Source organism: Silene latifolia, chromosome 3 (genome assembly GCF_048544455.1).
Source record: "Silene latifolia isolate original U9 population chromosome 3, ASM4854445v1, whole genome shotgun sequence".
NCBI classification, from domain to species: Eukaryota; Viridiplantae; Streptophyta; class Magnoliopsida; order Caryophyllales; family Caryophyllaceae; genus Silene; species Silene latifolia.
The window spans coordinates 129,594,823-129,616,410 of NC_133528.1; the positions used below are offsets into that span (position 1 = coordinate 129,594,823).

The 21,588-nt window shown below is 40.2% G+C and overlaps 1 long non-coding RNA gene across 1 annotated transcript; it reads right to left on the reverse strand.

The window, feature by feature from the left end:
- Window positions 1–2,244: 2,244 nt before the first annotated feature.
- LOC141646281 (uncharacterized) lies at window positions 2,245–21,542 on the reverse strand. Its single transcript, XR_012545476.1, has 2 exons — window positions 21,425–21,542; window positions 2,245–2,422 (listed from the first exon to the last, which is right to left on the reverse strand). It is a non-coding gene; the product is annotated as an uncharacterized LOC141646281 (long non-coding RNA).
- Window positions 21,543–21,588: the final 46 nt, after the last annotated feature.

Consider the following 21,588-nt stretch of genomic DNA (forward strand, 5'->3'; position numbering starts at 1 on the left):
GGTCCTTATCTCTCCAACCTAAACCCATCTTTGAATCTTTCATACCATTAGTAAATACCCAATTTTTTTTCTTGATTGTAATGAGACAAAAATTGGCAAAGACACTTCCTTACAGTTCTCCAAATACATTATTTAGAATGAATTCTCACTCTACATATGTATTCGGAGAACATTAAAGGAAATGTCAACCAAATTTTGTCTCATAACAATCAAGAAAAAAATTGAGTATTTACCACCTAAATGGCATAAAAGATTCAAAGACAGTCCCAAAACGGGGACTATTCAAGAATTACACCTAATGTGTAATCCCTGAACGGGTACTAGGTCATAAATATATTAACAATCACAACACAAGCATAAGATAAATTAATATTTGTAAAAAAAATAAACATGACACAAAAAAACACAACTTATCAAAACAAACTTCATAATTACTAATAAACCTTATAAAACTAAGCAAAAGTAGAGTAAGCATCCTAAAATTGGTTTAAATATCATAAATTGGCTTTTAACTAAACTAAATTAACTACTCTAACATTTTTATGAAATTTTCTCTCTATTATTATGAGCAATAGATAAATTCAAAATTGCTTCAATGTCGAGTAGCCTCATTTTATTTAATTATTTACATCAAAATTTCACTACCATCAACTATAATCGATTTAAAAGAGCTTTGAAATACTTAGCTCAATTCATGCAAACCAAAAATATAATTCCCTAAAACATAATTAAGCATTATAAAATTGATTTAAACATCCTAAATTGGCTTTTAACTAAATTTCACTAAACTTAACAATCCTAAACATCCTAAATTGGCTTTCAACTAAACTAAACAATTCTAAATATCCTAAATTGGCTTTCAACTAAACTAAACAATCCTAATAATACTAAGCATCCTAAACTAATCATAATTAATCAAAACAATAACCATAAACCCTAATTAATAAAAAGTAAAATTAATTAAACAAACCTTAATATAAGAGAAGGAGACAAAGGAAGGCGGCGGCGGCGGAAAGAAAGGCGGCGGCGGACAACAAGGCGGAACAATGGTGGCAAAAAAAAAAAAAAAAGAGAAAGGGGAAAGGAGAAGAAAGGGGAAAGAAGAAGAAAGGGGAAAAGGGAAAAGGGAAAGGAGAAATAGGAGTGATTTGGGAAGTAGGGTGGTGGTAGGAGTGGTGGTGGTGGGAGTGGTGGTGGGAGTTTTTGAGGGAGACGGAGTTTTTGAGGGAGACGAAATAATTGAAGAGTGATAATGAGGAAGAAGGATTACGCTGCAGCCCGTATAAAGAATTTCTGCGACGGATTTTCCGTCGCGAAATTAAAATAATATTAAATTCTGCGACGGAAATTCCGTCGCAGAATAAAAATATTATTTTTCCACTGTTTAGAGTTGTACAATTTGGACACTTTAGAAAGTCCGCGACGGAAATTCCGTCGCAGGAAAAATATTATTTTAATGCAGCGACGGAATTTCCGTCGCAGAATTTAATATTATTTTAATATAGCGACGGAAATTCCGTCGCAGACCTTCCCGCCATGTCAGAAAATTTGGCGGTCTGGGAAAATGGGCTGCGACAGAAAGCCCGTCGCAAGTCCGTCGCAGAGTATAAGGCCCGTCGCAGTGTCCGTCGCAGGTTTAAATTTGCTACGGATTATTATTCCGTCGCAGCGTGTCCGTCGCATCGAGACGTTTTTTTTGTAGTGATATGGTCCAAGTGGGAGAATGTAAGAATTATTAATTCTCTATTATGTGGACCTAATTACTGATGTCAGTCACTTTAATTAGAAACGATTAGAAATAATGTTTCGGGTTTTTTTTGGAGTAATAGAATTAGTGGATTACAGTTAATGTTTACAGGCCATTAACATATTAGGCCCGCTTATCTATTTAAGCCCCTCCTGCCACCTATATAAATAGATCACACCTGTTTGTGGTTTTAACCTAATTCATATTAATTGAATGAAAACACACAGAAAGAGAATTAGAGACTAAGGAAGGCAGGAGAAGGCAAAACATTAGGATTCATCTTCTTATTGTTCTTAAGAAATCTCCTCATCAGATCTAATGACTACTCCATGTATGTATCTATCAGTAATTATCGCTGCAATTAAGATCCTATAATTATTGTTTACAACGCTAAGCTACATTTTTAACCCAAATAAAACATAAAAGTCTACTCCATATAAATTAAAATAAAAGATACACCATTGCAATTTCAATAACAGTACCAAGATGAGAAAACATAAAAGATAAAAGGTGTACGGTGATATAGTATACCAAATTTACCTAACTAGCTTAGGAATTTTAACAAAACCAAATTTGCTAAAGGCGAAGAAAGAAACGAGTAAGACAACTCTACTAGAAAATCGAACGCAGATCTCTCACGACATCCTCTACTGTTAAGTTAAAGCGTGGTTGCATCTGCATGTAAACAAGAAGTATCAGTTAATTAAATTCATACCTATATAGGTTGGTTCATCAAATTAATGACTATATCCCCTTGACCCTCTTCACATAATTATCAGTATATTTCCTCCGTCTTAATCATTTGTTTACTTATTATATTCTTTGTAAGTAGAACTGTAATCAAAGGTAAACATATGATTTAGACGAGAGGATTATATGGCAACTAACATAATGTCAAAGATATACATCAACCAACTCCTTAATTGTTGGAAATATCTTGCGCAACTAACTCCTTGATATTAGTCTTCCTAATTGTTAGCTACTGTAAATATTATTGTTAGTTGTTAGCTTAGTTTTCTCCTATTTTATAGTATTTTAGGTTTTTCTTTTGACCTATGTGTAGCTATATAAACTCTTGTATTTACTCATATTAATATACAATTATTCATCAACTCAATCAATTATCTTATATGGTATCAGGTTCTTCATCGATCCTAATATCGACTTTCATACAACCTGCCATCACCCTCCTTTCTTCGACTCATCCATGGCATCCAACAACAACTTCATCCCGAACATTGACGAACCCACCAAACCACTCCTATCAATCTCGTTTCCTCACTACACCAAACTCACGGCCACCGCATATCGCTCATGGAGCTACCAAATAACCCGTCTTCTTAAAGGCTATGGCCTCTTTTCATACCTTGACGGCACACTCCCACAACCGCCTGAAACCGTGACCCCAAACCCCACCGATGCTAAACCAAACCCTGACCCCGTACCCAACCCTGCCTACAATACTTGGTTCTGACAAGATCAACTCATCCTCGGTGTCGTTGCTGGCACCCTCGATGAGTCGGTTTCATCCCTTCTCCTTGACGCTACCACATCCCACGAAGCATGGACCACCCTTGCTACCACTTACGCCAATCCGTCACGCGGTCATATCCTTCAACTTAAGGATCGACTCCGTAACATAACCCTTGGTGACCAAACTGTTTCCGAATACATGCTTGCCATCAAAGCATGTACCACTCAACTAGCCCAACTCGGGAAGCCAATGGATCCCGAAGACATCACTTCCCAAATTATCAGTGGCCTTGATCCCGAGTTATACAAGTCCGTCATCGATACGGTCCGAGCCCGTGATGTTCCCATTTCGTTTGAACAATTTCATGAGAAATTGATTCAACATGAACTCACTGTCAAGCACAAACCCTCCGCCACCACCTTTGCTCCATCGGCGCACGCTGCAACTCGCACCTATGCCCAAACCCAACCCCGCTATTACCACCAATCCAACCCACCCAATCACTACCATCAAAACCGTACCCACAATCACCACCAGACCCAAACCCGTAGCCCTACCACACCCGACTCCCAACCTAAACCCTTTAAAGCGAAGTGTCAGTATTGTAGGGATGTTGGTCATGTCATTAGGGATTGTCCCGACTTTAAACGCGATTATCCCAATGTTGTCTTCCCACCACCACCGCAGAAACAAACTCGTCCTTATGCCCACACAGCTACTACCTCGACCCAACCCTCCACCTCTTATCTCATTGATAGCGGGGCCTCTCATCATGTAACCAACGATCTTGACACACTTACGCTTTACACCGCTTATGATGGACCAGACGATCTAGTAATTGGGGACGGCTTAACTCTCCCCATTACTCACCATGGTTCATTCTCTCTCTCAACTCTCTCTCTCACACCCTTCATTTTACTAATGTTCTTGTAGTTCCATCGATTTCTCGCCCTTTACTTTCCGTATCTCAATTCTGCAAAGATAATAATGCTTTCGCCTGTTTCTCACACTCGTCTTTTTGTTTCAAGGACCTTAAAACAGGCCGAGTTCTCCTCCATGGCCGCTTCACCGACGGCTCATACTGTAGATACCCGTATCCGTCGATATTGTAATTTATAGAGAACCCGACAAACACCCGATGATGATAGGACACATGTATTCTTTAGTTGTCATTATTTGGAGCTCGTTTTACGATGTAGAATGGGCGTCGTCGATGAAGTATTTTATTTAATTTAAATGATATTTAAATTAATGTTTTTTTTAAGTGAGTTCATTTTATTAATTTAAATGATATTTAAATTAAAGCTTTTTTAAGGTAAATTCAATTTATTTTATTTTATTTTGAATTTATTTTCCCAAGTTTATTTTATTGAAAATAAAATAAATATTTGATTTGAAAAATCATTTTGTGAGTATATTTGGTTTGAAAAATCATTTATTTTAATGTGTTAATTGATTTGAAAAATCGATTTGAAAATCGAAAAGAACTCGTTTTGAACATGCGTTTTTGAGCTCGATTATAGCTCGATTTTTGAGCCCGTTTCCTTTACGAGTTGGCACGAATATCGAGTACACTAACCAACCTAAGCCTCTACCCATCCACCCCAGTTCAAACCCCCTTAACCACGGCCCAAATCCCATCCCAAATCACCCCCAACCAGCCCGCAAAACACGAAACAGCCCCCCCTGTTTTGCAGCTCACTCCCGAGCCCAAAACCCGCTCCAAACACCACCAAAACCCGTGCCCATTAACCCTAACCCATACCCTAATATCCTACCCATATTACCTTACCTTAACCACCAAGAAAACCCCCCATACGAACCCTAGAAAACCCCCCAAAGCTGCTGGACAGCAGCTATGCACGAGCAGGCCCGTCTGCCTCTCTCCTCTCTTTTACCCTACTTTAACTCCTTATAAATACCCACCCTTCACCATACATTCATTCCTCTAAGTTCTCCATACATCCTACCTTCACTCACAAGCTTTAAACCTCAGAAACAAACCCTAATTGCCTCTCAAAAACCCTCCACAAAACCGACATACAAACTGAAACTGTTTGTGTGTCCTCCTCGAAAAAGAATTCGTTCCTCCCTCAAACCTCCATCAAAACTCGATTTTCTTGTTCCTAATTAACCACATAACATTCATCTACACATTAGACAAAGATTTACGAGCCAAATTGCCCTTGAGAGTACACGAAATCCCTCGAAAAACAGAGTGTTATACACTCTGTTTTCGCGGTTTGTTCTTGTCTGTCCAGTTCTGTTTGTGCTCGTTTTTCGTGCCCAATAACCCAAAACGAGCAGGGGTTGCTTTAATATCTCTGTTCTCCTCTCTTTCTAGTTTTCAAAACATCTTTTAAATCGAATTTTCGTCGTGAAACGAGGGAGAAATCATCGTTTGAAAGTTGCTGTCCAGATTTGTCAAAAAACGCGTGTTTGCTTTGTTTCTTCGTCGACGACGGCCTCTCGAGATAAAATCTACCATCGATTACGACCCAAGACGGTGTCAACGATACATGTAGGTTGAGGGTGCATCAAATCCTCCTTTTTCTCCTTTTTTATTTCGTTTTTTATGCTTGTTCTTTTATAGTTTGTTTTATTCGTTTATCGTTTTTGTTTATCGATTGTTTAATTAACTATGAAACTAGTCTAGTCCGAGTATGAGTTAAAGTACCACCATGAACACCCGCGTTGACTTGAGATGGGAAAAGAAACCGCTACATCAGTCGGTCGTACACCCCGTCTCATTTACATATCCTCGTGTTCAAGGTAGGGCATAAATAAAACAATTGTCTAACTTCGCTCTTCGCTTTTGACCCCTTTGTTATTTCGGCCAATTCGACACACCCTAGGATCCGTTGTATGTTAGTTTAACCTCTGATTGTTAACATATGACGTATTTAGACGACATTCGATCGTTTTAATAACCTAATTAGACATGTTAGGTGGCATCGACATAGCTTTTAAAATCAATTAACAATTCTATAACCTAATTGAATACATCTTTCTTATCACTTGATTTCTCGCTAGCATAGGAGTGCGTGATTAGCACCTTCCTATTAACACTCGACGAGTAAGCATTAATCTTATGATATTGTGACCTAATTTGACCCCTTAGGCCGTGTAGAATACACCTTCGTGCGACATCCTTCCAATCAATCAACGTTGTTTCTAACTCGTTTTCTAACTTGTTTCCTATCCCTTTTCGCAATCACTATTGAACCTAATGAATCTAACCTAGGAACTAGGGTGGACGTGGCTTTAGGCCGTGAGGGTGGCCGTGCCTTTTCTCATTTCGTTTGTTTTATGTTGTTTGTTCTTTATTGTTTTGTCGCTTGTAATCTATCGTTTGTGCATCGAGTTGTATTTTATCGTTTCAAGTTAGCTTTCTTTTATTGAGTCAAAAACTCTTTCAAAAACCTTAGTCTTGTTTGGTTAGATGGTTGTGTCCCAATTCAAGTAAGAGCGTAGTAAATCGCATGTTGTTTAAAGCGACATGGCCCGATTTATGCTAATGCATGCTTTGGTGCGTAGCCCTATGTCTAATTCGATGAGATTAAGCGAAAGCACGCATCACGAGGAGTGACCCAAGGCCGTGAGTCATGTAAGCCATGGGCCACCTCTCTTGTGCACGGTTTTCTAGGCCGAATGGCCGTGTAATGTATCGTGTACGGTTTTGTATGTAGCAATTGTATTTAGATCGAGTTGTATTTCTAATTTCTCGTTGTGTCGGCATGAAATGCCCGGGTTGTAATAGGTAGATCCCAACGGCTCCCCCATTCCCCCTTTAAGCCTTGTTTGCTTTGTATGTTGTTAGATTAATCAACCCGCATGCTAAATTACAACTTTGACAAAGTTAGTTTAGTTGCATCTAAAACGACATAGAAATTGTTGTCACATGTTAGGGTTTTAAAACGATGTTTGCATATCATATGTCGTAGTAGCTATGACCTTGTTTGAAATCTGACACTTGACTTAGTAGAGGCCGTTATTGACGGGCGGGGTTGGGTGTTCTTATGGGCTTCCCAACACGTACCCTCACCCCTTACTCAAGATCTATGGTTTGTGGATCCGTCTAAATACCATTGGATTACGAGAGTCATTCAAATCGAGTGATATAGGGTACAAGTCTTTATCTTTAATCACTCGTAGTCGATTGGCTTTATGCTTTTCGATGAAAGGTGTAAAGTTGACTTGAACGGTTCCAAGTTCCCAAAAAACTTGGTGGCGACTCTAATATGTCTTAATTCGATTCGAAAGAACCTCGAGTCAATTATGCCTAGTGTGGATCCCGCGGACAGCAGATTCCCGAGGGCCTTGTCCACGATTTGGCGACTCATTTGGGAAAAGAGGACTAGTTACACTTTGTTTCTAGGGTCTTTTCCTCCGAGGTGAAACTTGAAAAGAAAGTGTTGGAAAGTAAAACATTACTCATAGTGCTACGATTCATGCATAAACCCTTAAGGACTTGCCGGGCCGCCCCAGCGTTTCTTCGTGATGCGTGGGGGCGACGTCCCACTATGCTAGGAAGCTGCACATTGCTCGCTTCCACTTCACCTCGCGTGGTTCTTGATGGTGGGGACGATCTTCTAGGTACTCTACCTTAAGACACCTTGCTCTATAAGACCGCAAAAGGATGGAGGGCATATACCTTCTTGTAGAAGACTTGCCGAGACTTAGAAATGTCTAGGAGCATACATCCTTATAACATGAGAATGGCAATGTGCAAATTGTTTTCCCGAGTCTTTTCGAAATTTCCCATGTCCTTTTCAAAACCGAACTTTTGAACAACTTACTTTCAAAATAGCGTGGTTTTAAAACGCGGAATCTTTGCCCAAATAGGACTAGAATTTTCGGCCCAAAATGAGCTTTTTATAGCTGGCATGCTGCCCATTTCAAATCTCATTTTCGAATCAATCTTTCGTTTTTCAAAATCAATCCAAAGTGCCTCTCGAACCTCAACCAAGCATGAAATGCGTCAAGTCGTGTCCGGGTCATGGCCGTGTTAGGCCGGGTGTGTTTCGTTCTAAGAGTCTAGAACACGACCTTGTTGGGTCACCCAAGCTCACCTCTTGGGCCTTGAGTCATGTTGGTCGACCTTTTGGTCTAGTATAGTCCACAAAAACGCCCAAGCTAGGCCATTTAGGGCGTTTCACCCGAACCTATGGGCTGTGTTAGTCCAATCACGGGTTTGGCCACACCGAGTCCGGTTTATAACCGATTTATGACAGTTTGAGTCATGTCGTTTTTGTCGAGTCTAAAATGAACCAAGGTCTAGATCCAACCGTGAGTCGAACCTCCGGTTAGTCAATCTCAAGTCGAGTCTTTGTTTGAGTCAAGTTGGGGTCGTGTCCTTAAGTGTGCGGGGGCTCTTACTTTAAATATTGACTCAGGACGGGGTTTTCTTGTAGAAAGGCCGCCAAAAACCCGACGTCAAGCAATGGAAGATGCTGTTAACAAGCTTATCAAGCCGTGAACCTCATGATGACCCGCATGGATGCAATTGAATCTAAGTTGGTTGAAGATTCCCCTCCATTTACCCCACCTCGACCGATCCGGAGAAACGGTTCAAGTTCATCGAAGACCGTCGAAACTCTCCCGGGGAAGAACATCCACTATGAGAATGCTAGGGCCTATGCCCCGATTCGGGATAAGTTGCCCACGAACATGGTACTCACCGACATCCCAAAGTTTAAGGGCACAGAAGATCCAGTCCACCATGTTAAGGCCTATAAGGGGTACTTAGCATCGAAGGGAGTACTTGACATGCTCTCCGAAATTTTCGCTCAATCTCTCGGATGAACACCGAAGGCGTGGTTCTATAACTGGACCTTAAGAACTTCCCTACTTTCGAAGATATTACGGTGGAGTTACGTAAGCACTATGTCGACAACGTCGAGATTCAAACCAACATAAGAACTTTGGAGGTTATGACACAAAAGGAAAAAGAGGGCTTTCCTGAATTCCTCGCAAGATGGCGCGCTGAAAGCGTGAAACTAGCTAAGAAGCCCGATGAAGTTGAAATGGTAGATAAGTTCGTAAAGAATCTACGACACTTTTACCGTAATGCTATGAAATACAGAATTTTGGCTCTTTCAAAGAATTGATAAGAATCGGGATAAAGGTAGAAGATGATGTCATAAGGGAAAGGTGAAAAGCCAAAAGGATACCAAGGGGCCTCGTCATCTAAGACAAAAGCCCCAGCAACGACCCATATTGATGAAGCCATCAATCTCTTAGAAGGGCAACCGAAGAAGTCGCAGCGCCAAACACCTAGTGCATTCACCGATATCGGATGCACTTATACATACGCTCTCCAAAGGCTCATAGCCCAAGGAAAGCTGAAGCCTATTGGTCCAACTCCGGACCCTCCCGCTGATCAACAAGGTAAATGGTATAAACCAAATGCCTATTGTGCCTTTCATCAAGGGAAAGGCCATGATACTGAAAGGTGTTATCGACTGAAGCACGAAATTCAAGACATGATTGAGAGTGGAACACTCCCGATCCCAACTGTTAAACCCAATAACATCACCAATCCATTTGGCGATCACACTAACTTTGTTTCTGTCGAAGACAATGTCGATTATTCCCATCTTATACGCCCATGTCACTTGAAAGAGGTGTTCATCGGGAAAATATTTGTGGATTGCTGTGAATTCTTGCCAAACCCGAAGAATGAAATTCAAGTCGGGAGTCTTGCTCTAGAATGTACTCCTCTTATTAACGAAGTTAATAAAAGACAATTCGATTCACCAACCTCCATCACTAGCGTAGATCCTTAGAGGACTACCTCGGGATGGAGGCAAACCATCACAGGGATCAAGGACAAGAGCCGAGCATCTAAGTTGACAACTGAACAAGGGAAAGCTCAAAACTAGATTTGAAAATTATGAGTCGGGATCTGTTTTCTTTTCTTAGTCGAGTCGAGTCTAGGACTTTCTTTTCTTGAAGTTGAGTCGGTTGTCCCGCGATGACCTAGGGTGTGTCCTAGGAATCGTTCCTTTGAGTCTGTTAAGCTTTTGCCATTCCAATAAAAGGTTGCAGTTTCGTTTCCCAATATGTCTTGTTTTCAATCCTCAATCATTCCGGAAACATGATAACATGCACAACACACTCAAAGGCATCCCTGGGGTAGAAATATGTCCCGTTTCAAAACGTAAGGTGCAATAGGATCCCGTGTTTGATTCCTTTACCTATTCCATGTCTGGCGGTAGAAAACCTCCATCTGAACCAATGTTTGTGACAAGCTTTTAGATGATTCTATGACGAACCCGGACTAGCTCCTTGCTTCCCCTATCGATGATGGAAGGCAAGCTTTTTCCCACAAAATCATCCCATCTCGAAGAGAGAAGATATCAACCCGTTCTAACAGAGAATTGTTAGTTCTTACCCAAATTAGTTGGCGAAGCCCAGTTTTCAAGGTGTATCCATTTATGACTAAGAGAATGAATAGAAGATCATTTTCAAAGAGAGAAAAAAGATGAAAGAATGAAAAGATGAAAAAAAAAATGAAAAGATGAAAAAAGAAAGTGATGAAAGAAAAAGAAAAAAAAAGAAAAAAAAGAAAAAAAGATGTTGAAGTTATTGCAGAATGCTTTTGGTTGAATGTCGAAGTTACACGGGCCAGAAGTCAAGTCAAGTACCCATAATTGAAGTTCAATGGGCGAAGCCCAAAAGCTTAAGTAGTAACCTCTTTACCCTCTAAGTCCTTCCTGAGACAGTTACAAAGGGATAGTCGGGAATTTTGAGAATTATTCCGCTTGTGTTGTTACACCCAGCCTTTAGGGTCCAGACATGGAAATTTGAACCCACATCATTTTTCAACCCATTTGCACTCGTGGTTCATCAAACCCGAGACACCCATTCCAATCACCTCAGCAGCCATAGCCCTTGGCCTTAGCACCACAAAACAAACCTTCAGAATGATGGTTAACCATTCCAACTTGTTATTACCAAGCTCCACATCCCAGAAGATCTAAGCCTTTTACACCTAACCCCAAACACGGGATTTAACGGTACTTTACAGGCTAGAATGGGATACGACATGATACCTTAGGTGAAACCTTTGAGTGTGTACACACAATCAAAATGCCATGTTTATGCACCAAGATCGAACTACGTCGGATTTGATTTCGCTCCACGCGAATACGTAGGCAGTCCTTCAGAATAAGGGATTCAATCCACCCATCATCCAAGTTGTCATATTGTCGGTTTCTTATGGGTCTTAACCAAGTCTAAATGAAGCCACCTTTGTTTGAGTCGGTCTTAGCACTCGATGTAGGCTAGGATGAGGATATAGGTTCGGATGAATAGTATCAAGTCTCAGAATGAGCTTTATCTAACGGTTTAGGCAAAGATGTCGAGTCATATAGATGTAGGTTTGTGTTGGGAACAGAAAATATGAAAAACCCGCTGAAAAGAAAGAAGGCGTGGAAGAAAATTAGTAAAAGCCCGCTGAAAAGAAAGAAGGCGGTGGCAAGAAATGATGAAACTCGCTGAAAAGAAAGGAGGCGAGGAGAAGAGTGACGGAATGTTCCCAACAAAAGTCATGTGTGATGTCTAAGTGTTCTCATAAAATCAGTCTGTGTTTAGTGTCTGGGCGAAGCCAACGTTGTTGCTCCGTGAGTGTAATCCACCTTGTCAATGCCAAGTGATCTTGATTCCCATGTGCCCTCGGGAGCACGCCCATGTCATACGATATCTCCGTCCCAAGTTCGACGACCTTGTGATTCCCATTTGCCATCTTTTGGCGCCAGAGTGGCCAATTTACATTTCTACCCCAAAGAAGTCCATATTTGAATTAAAGCCCGTGCACACTTAGGGTTTTATTTTCCTTTTTGTTTTACGGTAGCGGGCTACGCCCACGTGGTTTACGAGTCATACAGAGTGTCTGAGTCATATTTCATGCTCACCCATCAAGGTTCGATTTCAAAAATTTCAAATTTCAAAATTCCCAAAATTCCAAAAACTTTTTGCGAATTGTGGATAGATGATCCAAGTAGTGGAATCCTTGTGGGTCGATGATCCAATCCTTTGAAATTCAAAAATTCAAAATTCAATTTTTGAAGGGCCGATGGCCCAATATTCTAAATGATGACAAATTAAATTGGTCGATGACCCAATCATTCAACATTTTCAAATTCAATTTTGGGGTCGATGACCCAATCATTCAAAATTTTCAAATTCAATTTTGGGTCGATGGCCCAATCATTCAAAATTTTCAAATTCAATTTTCGGGTCGATGACCCAGTATTTCAAATAATCCAATTTCAAGATCGATGATCCAAATATGCTTATGTGATAATTATTGCTCGTACATTTTTTTTTGTGCTTCAAATATAGCAGGATATGCTTCAACTGGGGGCTCTAAAGTCTTCGACTTTAGAGCCATTCAAATCAGGGGGCTCTGAAGCCGTTGGCTTCAGAGACCATTATCAAGATGTAAAGGATGACATCCACCAAGAATTCAATTCAATACAAGAGTATGAAATGGAGGAATTCCTTAGCTGAAAGCAAATGATGAAAGTGGCGGCAACCTCCTCGGAAAGTCCCGTCCCATTTTGGCACACGCCCAGATGATAAATTTTGGGCAAGTGTCGTGAGATGATGAATTTTGGACAAATGCCGCAGATGATAAACTTTGGGCACATGTGTCAGCAGTGGCCGAACTACGACGCGGGTTTGATTCCGTCAGAAACGGATACGTAGGCGCCTAAGGATAAGGCTCAATCCACCATATATGCAATTTATGGGTCGATGACCAATGACGATAATTTGACACAACAGAAGCAAGAGTCAATCCCCAACGAAGTTTCAGGTATGATCTCTTCTTATGGTCAAGTGAGCTTATATACGCAAGTCTAATGGACTATAAACGACCCGAAGAATCCTCAGGTCGAAAGGGACCTGGGGTATACTTTGACTTTCGCCTTGTCCAAGCCTCAGTCAAAGTGGGGGCTCTGTAGATACCCGTATCCGTCGATATTGGAATTTATAGAGAACCCGACAAACACCCGATGATGATAGGACTCATGTATTCTTTAGGTGTCATTATTTGGAGCTCGTTTTACGATGTAGAATGGGCGTCGTCGATGAAATATTTTATTTAATTTAAATGATATTTAAATTAATGTTTTTTTTTTAAGTGAGTTCATTTTATTAATTTAAATGATATTTAAATTAAAGCTTTTTTAAGGTAAATTCAATTTATTTTATTTTATTTTGAATTTATTTTCCCAAGTTTATTTTATTGAAAATAAAATAAATATTTGATTTGAAAAATCATTTTGTGAGTATATTTGGTTTGAAAAATCATTTATTTTAATGTGTTAATTGATTTGAAAAATCGATTTGAAAATCGAAAAGAACTCGTTTTGAACATGCGTTTTTGAGCTCGATTATAGCTCGATTTTTGAGCCCGTTTCCTTTACGAGTTGGCACGAATATCGAGTACACTAACCAACCTAAGCCTCTACCCATCCACCCCAGTTCGAACCCCCTTAACCACGGCCCAAATCCCATCCCAAATCACCCCCAACCAGCCCGCAAAACACGAAACAGCCCCCCCTGTTTTGCAGCTCACTCCCGAGCCCAAAACCCGCTCCAAACACCACCAAAACCCGTGCCCATTAACCCTAACCCATACCCTAATATCCTACCCATATTACCTTACCTTAACCACCAAGAAAATCCCCCATACGAACCCTAGAAAACCCCCCAAAGCTGCTGGACAGCAGCTATGCACGAGCAGGCCCGTCTGCCTCTCTCCTCTCTTTTACCCTACTTTAACTCCTTATAAATACCCACCCTTCACCATACATTCATTCCTCTAAGTTCTCCATACATCCTACCTTCACTCACAAGCTTTAAACCTCAGAAACAAACCCTAATTGCCTCTCAAAAACCCTCCACAAAACCGACATACAAACTGAAACTGTTTGTGTGTCCTCCTCGAAAAAAAATTCGTTCCTCCCTCAAACCTCCATCAAAACTCGATTTTCTTGTTCCTAATTAACCACATAACATTCATCTACACATTAGACAAAGATTTACGAGCCAAATTGCCCTTGAGAGTACACGAAATCCCTCGAAAAACAGAGTGTTATACACACTTTTTTGGTTTGTTCTTGTGTCTGTCCAGTTCTGTTTGTGCTCGTTTTTCGTGGCCAATAACCCAAAACGAGCAGGGGTTGCTTTAAGATCTCTGTTCTCCTCTCTTTCTAGTTTTCAAAACATCTTTTAAATCGAATTTTCGTCGTGAAACGAGGGAGAAATCATCGTTTGAAAGTTGCTGTCTAGATTTGTCAAAAAACGCGTGTTTGCTTTGTTTCTTCGTCGACGACAGCCTCTCGAGATAAAATCTACCATCGATTATGACCCAAGACGGTGTCAACGATACATGTAGGTTAAGGGTGCATCAAATCCTCCTTTTTCTCCTTTTTTATTTCGTTTTTTATGCTTGTTCTTTTATAGTTTGTTTTATTCGTTTATCGTTTTTGTTTATCGATTGTTTAATTAACTATGAAACTAGTCTAGTCCGAGTATGAGTTAAAGTACCACCATGAACACCCGCGTTGACTTGAGATGGGAAAAGAAACCGCTACATCAGTCGGTCGTACACCCCCGTCTCATTTACATATCCTCGTGTTCAAGGTAGGGCATAAATAAAACGAATTTCTAACTTCGCTCTTCGCTTTTGACCCCTTTGTTATTTCGGCCAATTCGACACACCCTAGGATCCGTTGTATGTTAGTTTAACCTCTGATTGTTAACATATGACGTATTTAGACGACATTCGATCGTTTTAATAACCTAATTAGACATGTTAGGTGGCATCGACATAGCTTTTAAAATCAATTAACAATTCTATAACCTAATTGAATACATCTTTCTTATCACTTGATTTCTCGCTAGCATAGGAGTGCGTGATTAGCACCTTCCTATTAACACTCGACGAGTAAGCATTAATCTTATGATATTGTGACCTAATTTGACCCCTTAGGCCGTGTAGAATACACCTTCGTGCGACATCCTTCCAATCAATCAACGTTGTTTCTAACTCGTTTTCTAACTTGTTTCCTATCCCTTTTCGCAATCACTATCGAACCTAATGAATCTAACCTAGGAACTAGGGTGGACGTGGCTTTAGGCCGTGAGGGTGGCCGTGCCTTTTCTCATTTCGTTTGTTTTATGTTGTTTGTTCTTTATTGTTTTGTCGCTTGTAATCTATCGTTTGTGCATCGAGTTGTATTTTATCGTTTCAAGTTAGCTTTCTTTTATTGAGTCAAAACCTCTTTCAAAAACCTTAGTCTTGTTTGGTTAGATGGTTGTGTCCCAATGCAAGTAAGAGCGTAGTAAATCGCATGTTGTTTAAAGCGACATGGCCCGATTTATGCTAATGCATGCTTTGGTGCGTAGCCCTATGTCTAATTCGATGAGATTAAGCGAAAGCACGCATCACGAGGAGTGACCCAAGGCCGTGAGTCATGTAAGCCGTGGGCCACCTCTCTTGTGCACGGTTTTCTAGGCCGAATGGCCGTGTAATGTATCGTGTACGGTTTTGTATGTAGCAATTGTATTTAGATCGAGTTGTATTTCTAATTTCTCGTTGTGTCGGCATGAAATGCCCGGGTTGTAATAGGTAGATCCCAACGGCTCCCCCATTCCCCCTTTAAGCCTTGTTTGCTTTGTATGTTGTTAGATTAATCAACCCGCATGCTAAATTACAACTTTGACAAAGTTAGTTTAGTTGCATCTAAAACGACATAGAAATTGTTGTCACATGTTAGGGTTTTAAAATGATGTTTGCATATCATATGTCGTAGTAGCTATGACCTTGTTTGAAATCTGACACTTGACTTAGTAGAGGCCGTTATTGACGGGCGGGGTTGGGTGTTCTTATGGGCTTCCCAACACGTACCCTCACCCCTTACTCAAGATCTATGGTTTGTGGATCCGTCTAAATACCATTGGATTACGAGAGTCATTCAAATCGAGTGATATAGGGTACAAGTCTTTATCTTTAATCACTCGTAGTCGATTGGCTTTATGATATGCAAACATCTTTAACCAATCCAACCCACCCAATCACTACCATCAAAACCGTACCCACAATCACCACCAAACCCAAACCCGTAGCCCTACCACACCCGACTCCCAACCTAAACCCTTTAAAGCGAAGTGTCAGTATTGTAGGGATGTTGGTCATGTCATTAGGGATTGTCCCGACTTTAAACGCGATTATCCCAATGTTGTCTTCCCACCACCACCGCAGAAACAAACTCGCCCTTATGCCCACACTGCTACTACCTCGACCCAACCCTCCACCTCTTATCTCATTGATAGCGGGGCCTCTCATCATGTAACCAACGATCTTGACACACTTGCGCTTTACACCGCTTATGATGGACCAGACGATCTAGTAATTGGGGACGGCTTAACTCTCCCCATTACTCACCATGGTTCATTCTCTCTCTCAACTCTCTCTCACACCCTTCATTTTACTAATGTTCTTGTAGTTCCATCGATTTCTCGCCCTTTACTTTCCGTATCTCAATTCTGCAAAGATAATAATGCTTTTGCCTGTTTCTCACACTCTTCTTTTTGTTTCAAGGACCTTAAAACAGGCCGAGTTCTCCTCCATGGCCGCTTCACCGACGGCTCATACCAGTGGACTCCTCCAACCTCCCAACCCCGAGCCCATGTAGCTGTCAACCCTTCGAGCACCTTGTGGCACCATCGTCTAGGACACCCTTCAATTGCTGTTTTAAAATTATTAAGTTCGCAATTTAATTTTCGCATTTCCCAATTTTCGCACTGTAATGCATGCTTAATTAATAAAAGTCACAAACTTCCTTTCTCCGTCTCTTCCCTTGTATCACACGCCCCTCTAGACCTTATTTTCTCCGACTTTTGGACCGCACCTATTATGTCCCATGACTCCTACAAATATTATATTATTTTTGTTGATCATTATACCCATTATTTTTGGCTCTACCCATTAAAGAAAAAATCCGACACATTCACCACATTCCATCGATTTAAAGCCATAATTGAAAAATTCTTTAACAAACCTATTCGCCAATTCTACTCTGATAACGGTGGCGAATACAAGAAATTAAACCCTTCCCTCCTTGACGATGGAGTCACACACTTAACCTCCCCACCACACACTCCCGAACACAACGGGTTTCTTTGAACGTCGTCACCGACACATTGTTGAAACTGGGCTCGCACTCCTTACCCATGCTCGGCTGCCCATGACCTTTTGGCCCTATGCTTTTTCCACTGCTACGTACCTTATTAATCGCCTACCATCAATCACCATTCACAATGAAACCCCTTACAAACTCCTTTTTCAACAACAACCTAATTATCAAAAACTTCATTCATTCGGATGTCTTTGTTACCCATGGCTCCGACCGTACACAAATCACAAACTTGAACCGAAATCCACCCCCTGCGTCTTTGTTGGTTACTCCACCACCCAAAGTGCATATTTGTGCTTTGATCCTTCAACTAAAAAGCTTTACACTTCTCGACATGTGAGGTTTGTTGAAACCGAATTTCCATATTCTGATCTTGTAAAACAACCCGTCTCATCCTCACTTTCTCCCTCTCAATGGTGTGACCTTACCATCCCAATTATCGACTCCCTACCACCCGTGACCACCCCTCAATCCCCCCTACCTCCCCACGATCTCCCACGCCTTCTTCCCCTGCCACGACCTCCCCTCCTTCTTCTCCTGCCACTACCGCCTCCACATCCAGTACAAACCACCACCCCCACCCAAACCCCCACTGCTACACCCTCGCCCACTACCACCTCGCCTCCATCCACCACCTCCTCTGCCTCCAGCCCAACACCTCCACCACCGCCTCCTCCACCACCTCCTGCCCGCGCCATTACCCGACAAAGCAACAACATTGTCAAACCCAATCCCAAGTATGCCAAAGCCGCGACCCTACCTAGCTCTCATGTTACTCCCACTACGACCAAGCAAGCTCTCATTGATCCTAAGTGGCGAGCTGCAATGGTTGATGAACATGATGCGCTACTCCGTAACCAAACATGGACACTCGTAACACGTAACCTTGCTCCTAATGTTGTTGGATGTAAATGGCTATTTCGAATTAAGTATAATCCCGGTGGCAGTCTTAAGCAACACAAAGCCCGCTTAGTTGCTAAAGGGTTCCATCAACGACCCGGCATTGACTATTCAGAGACCTTTAGTCCCGTCATAAAACCGACCACAATACGCCTTATTCTTACTCTCGCTGTAAGAAATGGTTGGCACCTACATCAAATTGATATCAACAATGCGTTCCTTCAAGGGAATCTTACTGACACGGTATTCATGACACAACCCCATGGTTTTGTGAATTCCGACAAACCCGATTACGTCTGCAAGCTCAACAAGGCCATCTACGGTCTCAAACAAGCTCCAAGGACATGGTATACCGAACTCAAAAACTATCTCATTCAATTTGGTTTTAAAAACTCTATCTCAGAAACGTCTTTATTTATCTACAACACCGAACACACTCGACTATTTGTGCTCGTCTATGTAGACGATATTATCGTCACTGGACCGAACCTATCTCATATTAATACACAAATCTCGGCCAAATTCTCCCTTAAAGATTTAGGACCGTTGTCTTACTTCTTGGGAATTGAAGTCACACCCACCAAACAAGGCTTACATTTAAATCAGACCAAGTATTTATCCGACCTACTGCATAAATACAATATGCAAGAATGCAAGCCTGCCTCTACACCCATGTTATCCCACCCTCCACTAGTTAAAGAACCCTCCCAACCAATCGAAAATGAGACTGACTACCGCGCCCTCGTTGGTAGTCTTCAATATCTCTCACTTACTCGACCCGACATTGCGTTTCCCGTCAATAAACTAGCTCAATTCCTCAATTACCCCACCTCGTCTCACTGGTCTGCTCTCAAACAACTCCTCCGTTATCTTAGGGGCACACTTCACCTGGGCATACAATTCACGAAGTCCTCCCCTCTCGGTCTTCATGCGTTTTGTGACGCGGATTGGGGAGGCGATCCAAATGATTGTGTGTCCACTTCCGGCTACCTAGTCTACCTTGGTCGAAATCTAATTTCATGGTCTTCCAATAAGCAACGGGCCCTATCTTTATCCTCGACGGAAGCGGAATTTCGTGCTATAAATAACACTACTTCCGAATTGCTTTGGTTACACTCGCTTCTCCAAGAGCTTGGATTAACTCAACTCCATGCTCCCACGATTTTCTGTGACAATTTGAGTGCCACGAACTATTCAGCGAATCCTGTATTCCATTCTAGAATGAAGCACCTTGCACTCTCGTTTCATTTCGTCAAAGAACAGGTTCGACAAGGCTCCATTCAGGTACAACATATCAATGGCACCGATCAGTTGGTAGACACGTTAACTAAACCGCTTCACAAACCGCGCTTTTTTGAATTATCTAGCAAGATTGGACTCCGTCAAAGACCGTCCATCTTGAGCGGGAATGTCAAAGATATACATCAACCAACTCCTTAATTGTTGGAAATATCTTACGCAACTAACTTCTTGATATTAGTCTTCCTAATTGTTAGCTACTGTAAATCTTATTGTTAGTTGTTAGCTTAGTTTTCTCCTATTTTGTAGTATTTTAGGTTTTCCTTTTGACCTATGTGTAGGTATATAAACTCTTGTATTTACTCATAACAAATTTAAATACCAAATGGGGATAATAGCACATTTGACCAACATATCTCATTAACAAAATTATCATTAACTGTCAAGATAGTACATGTGTGAATTTTTTTTATAGCTAAAAGAATGACATAATGAGTGAATCTATTATTACAATATGTATATTAGAAGACCGTATATTTCCTCCATTCCTTCAATATGTGAATTTGCCCGAATTTCCTATATACTAAAAGAATAACACAACTATAAACTTTCCCGTCTTATAAAAAAAGTTTCCAAAAAATTCTATTTTATTTACTAATAAATGATCATAAATATTAAATTCCAAACTAAGTTGCTAATTAACTTGACTCTAATAATCATAGATTTTATCATTAAATCCTCTATTTACTAAAAGAATAGGCGAATTTAAGAATTTTCCCGCTCAAATTACTTCAGCTATAAATTAGTCCTTAATATGTTAGGTAATTATTCTCACGTTTTGGGCTTAATATTTTTGCTTCTTCTATATTCCATAGAAATGTTGGCCTACCTTATATATAATTCTTATTTGTGAATATTTATACAAAATATATTCTACCAAAGAACTTTAAATTATCTATTATTTTACGTGTGAATATTTATACGGTATATGTTAGATTGTAAGGCGTCTATATATTTTACTCATATTATAATTACTTTTTAACCAAAACTGTATCTTAAATATTATATTTATTTGTCGACCATTAACACAAAATTAAAACTTTAATTATTACTCCGTATATGTTAATTTCTTTATATATCACGATCTAAAAATCCGTGCATTCGCACGGGATCTAAACTAGTTACAAATTAAGTAAGTAAATTAATCGTTATAATCTCTAATATTGTCATCTAACAAAACTGTTCATTTCTACACTAGTTAGCATATTAATGGTCAATAAATCTATTCTCTTTTTTCTTATCTAACGAAGCGTGCACTTAATCTGTAGTCGTATTACAACAGATGGGAAGAGGATTTAAAACTGAGACCTATTGTTAGTAATATATACCTCCCTCTTAAGTCTTAACTACAAGAGTAAGACATGATTGAGTGCAATTTATCAAGCATAACTCCATCTTAACGTATTTTTCCAAATGCGTACCAAAAAACGTATTTTTCCAAATAAGCAGGAATCAATAATTTTTAGGATTTATGTAAATATTTGAAATCAAAACATTCATTTTGATCAACTAAAACATAATATTGAGTTATTATATGAACAAAAGTACAAAACCAAGCTCCATTGGCCGAGGTTGGACCTCTAAACAAATACAGACTACAGTATGACTTGATTCTAAAAGAATATTACTAGTATGACTTGATTCTAAAATGATTATCTCTAACATTCGTCTCCCCAATCTTCATTTCCTTCCATTTTTTTCTTAAAAAAATGAGTCCGAAATTTATTCTAGATCGATAGATAATTATTCAAAAGTACAGTAGAGATGCGAGACTAAGAGTAAAATATATACCTGGGCAACAATGGTTGTAACATGTGTGTCTTCCCCAATAGTCATGGTATTAGTATGGGTGATGTTGAGTTGTAGTTCTTCAACCTTGTTCATAATATTAGTTAAAGTACCCCTTTGCTTCCTATTACGATGGGCTCAAGCCCATGGACATTCAACAACTCTCT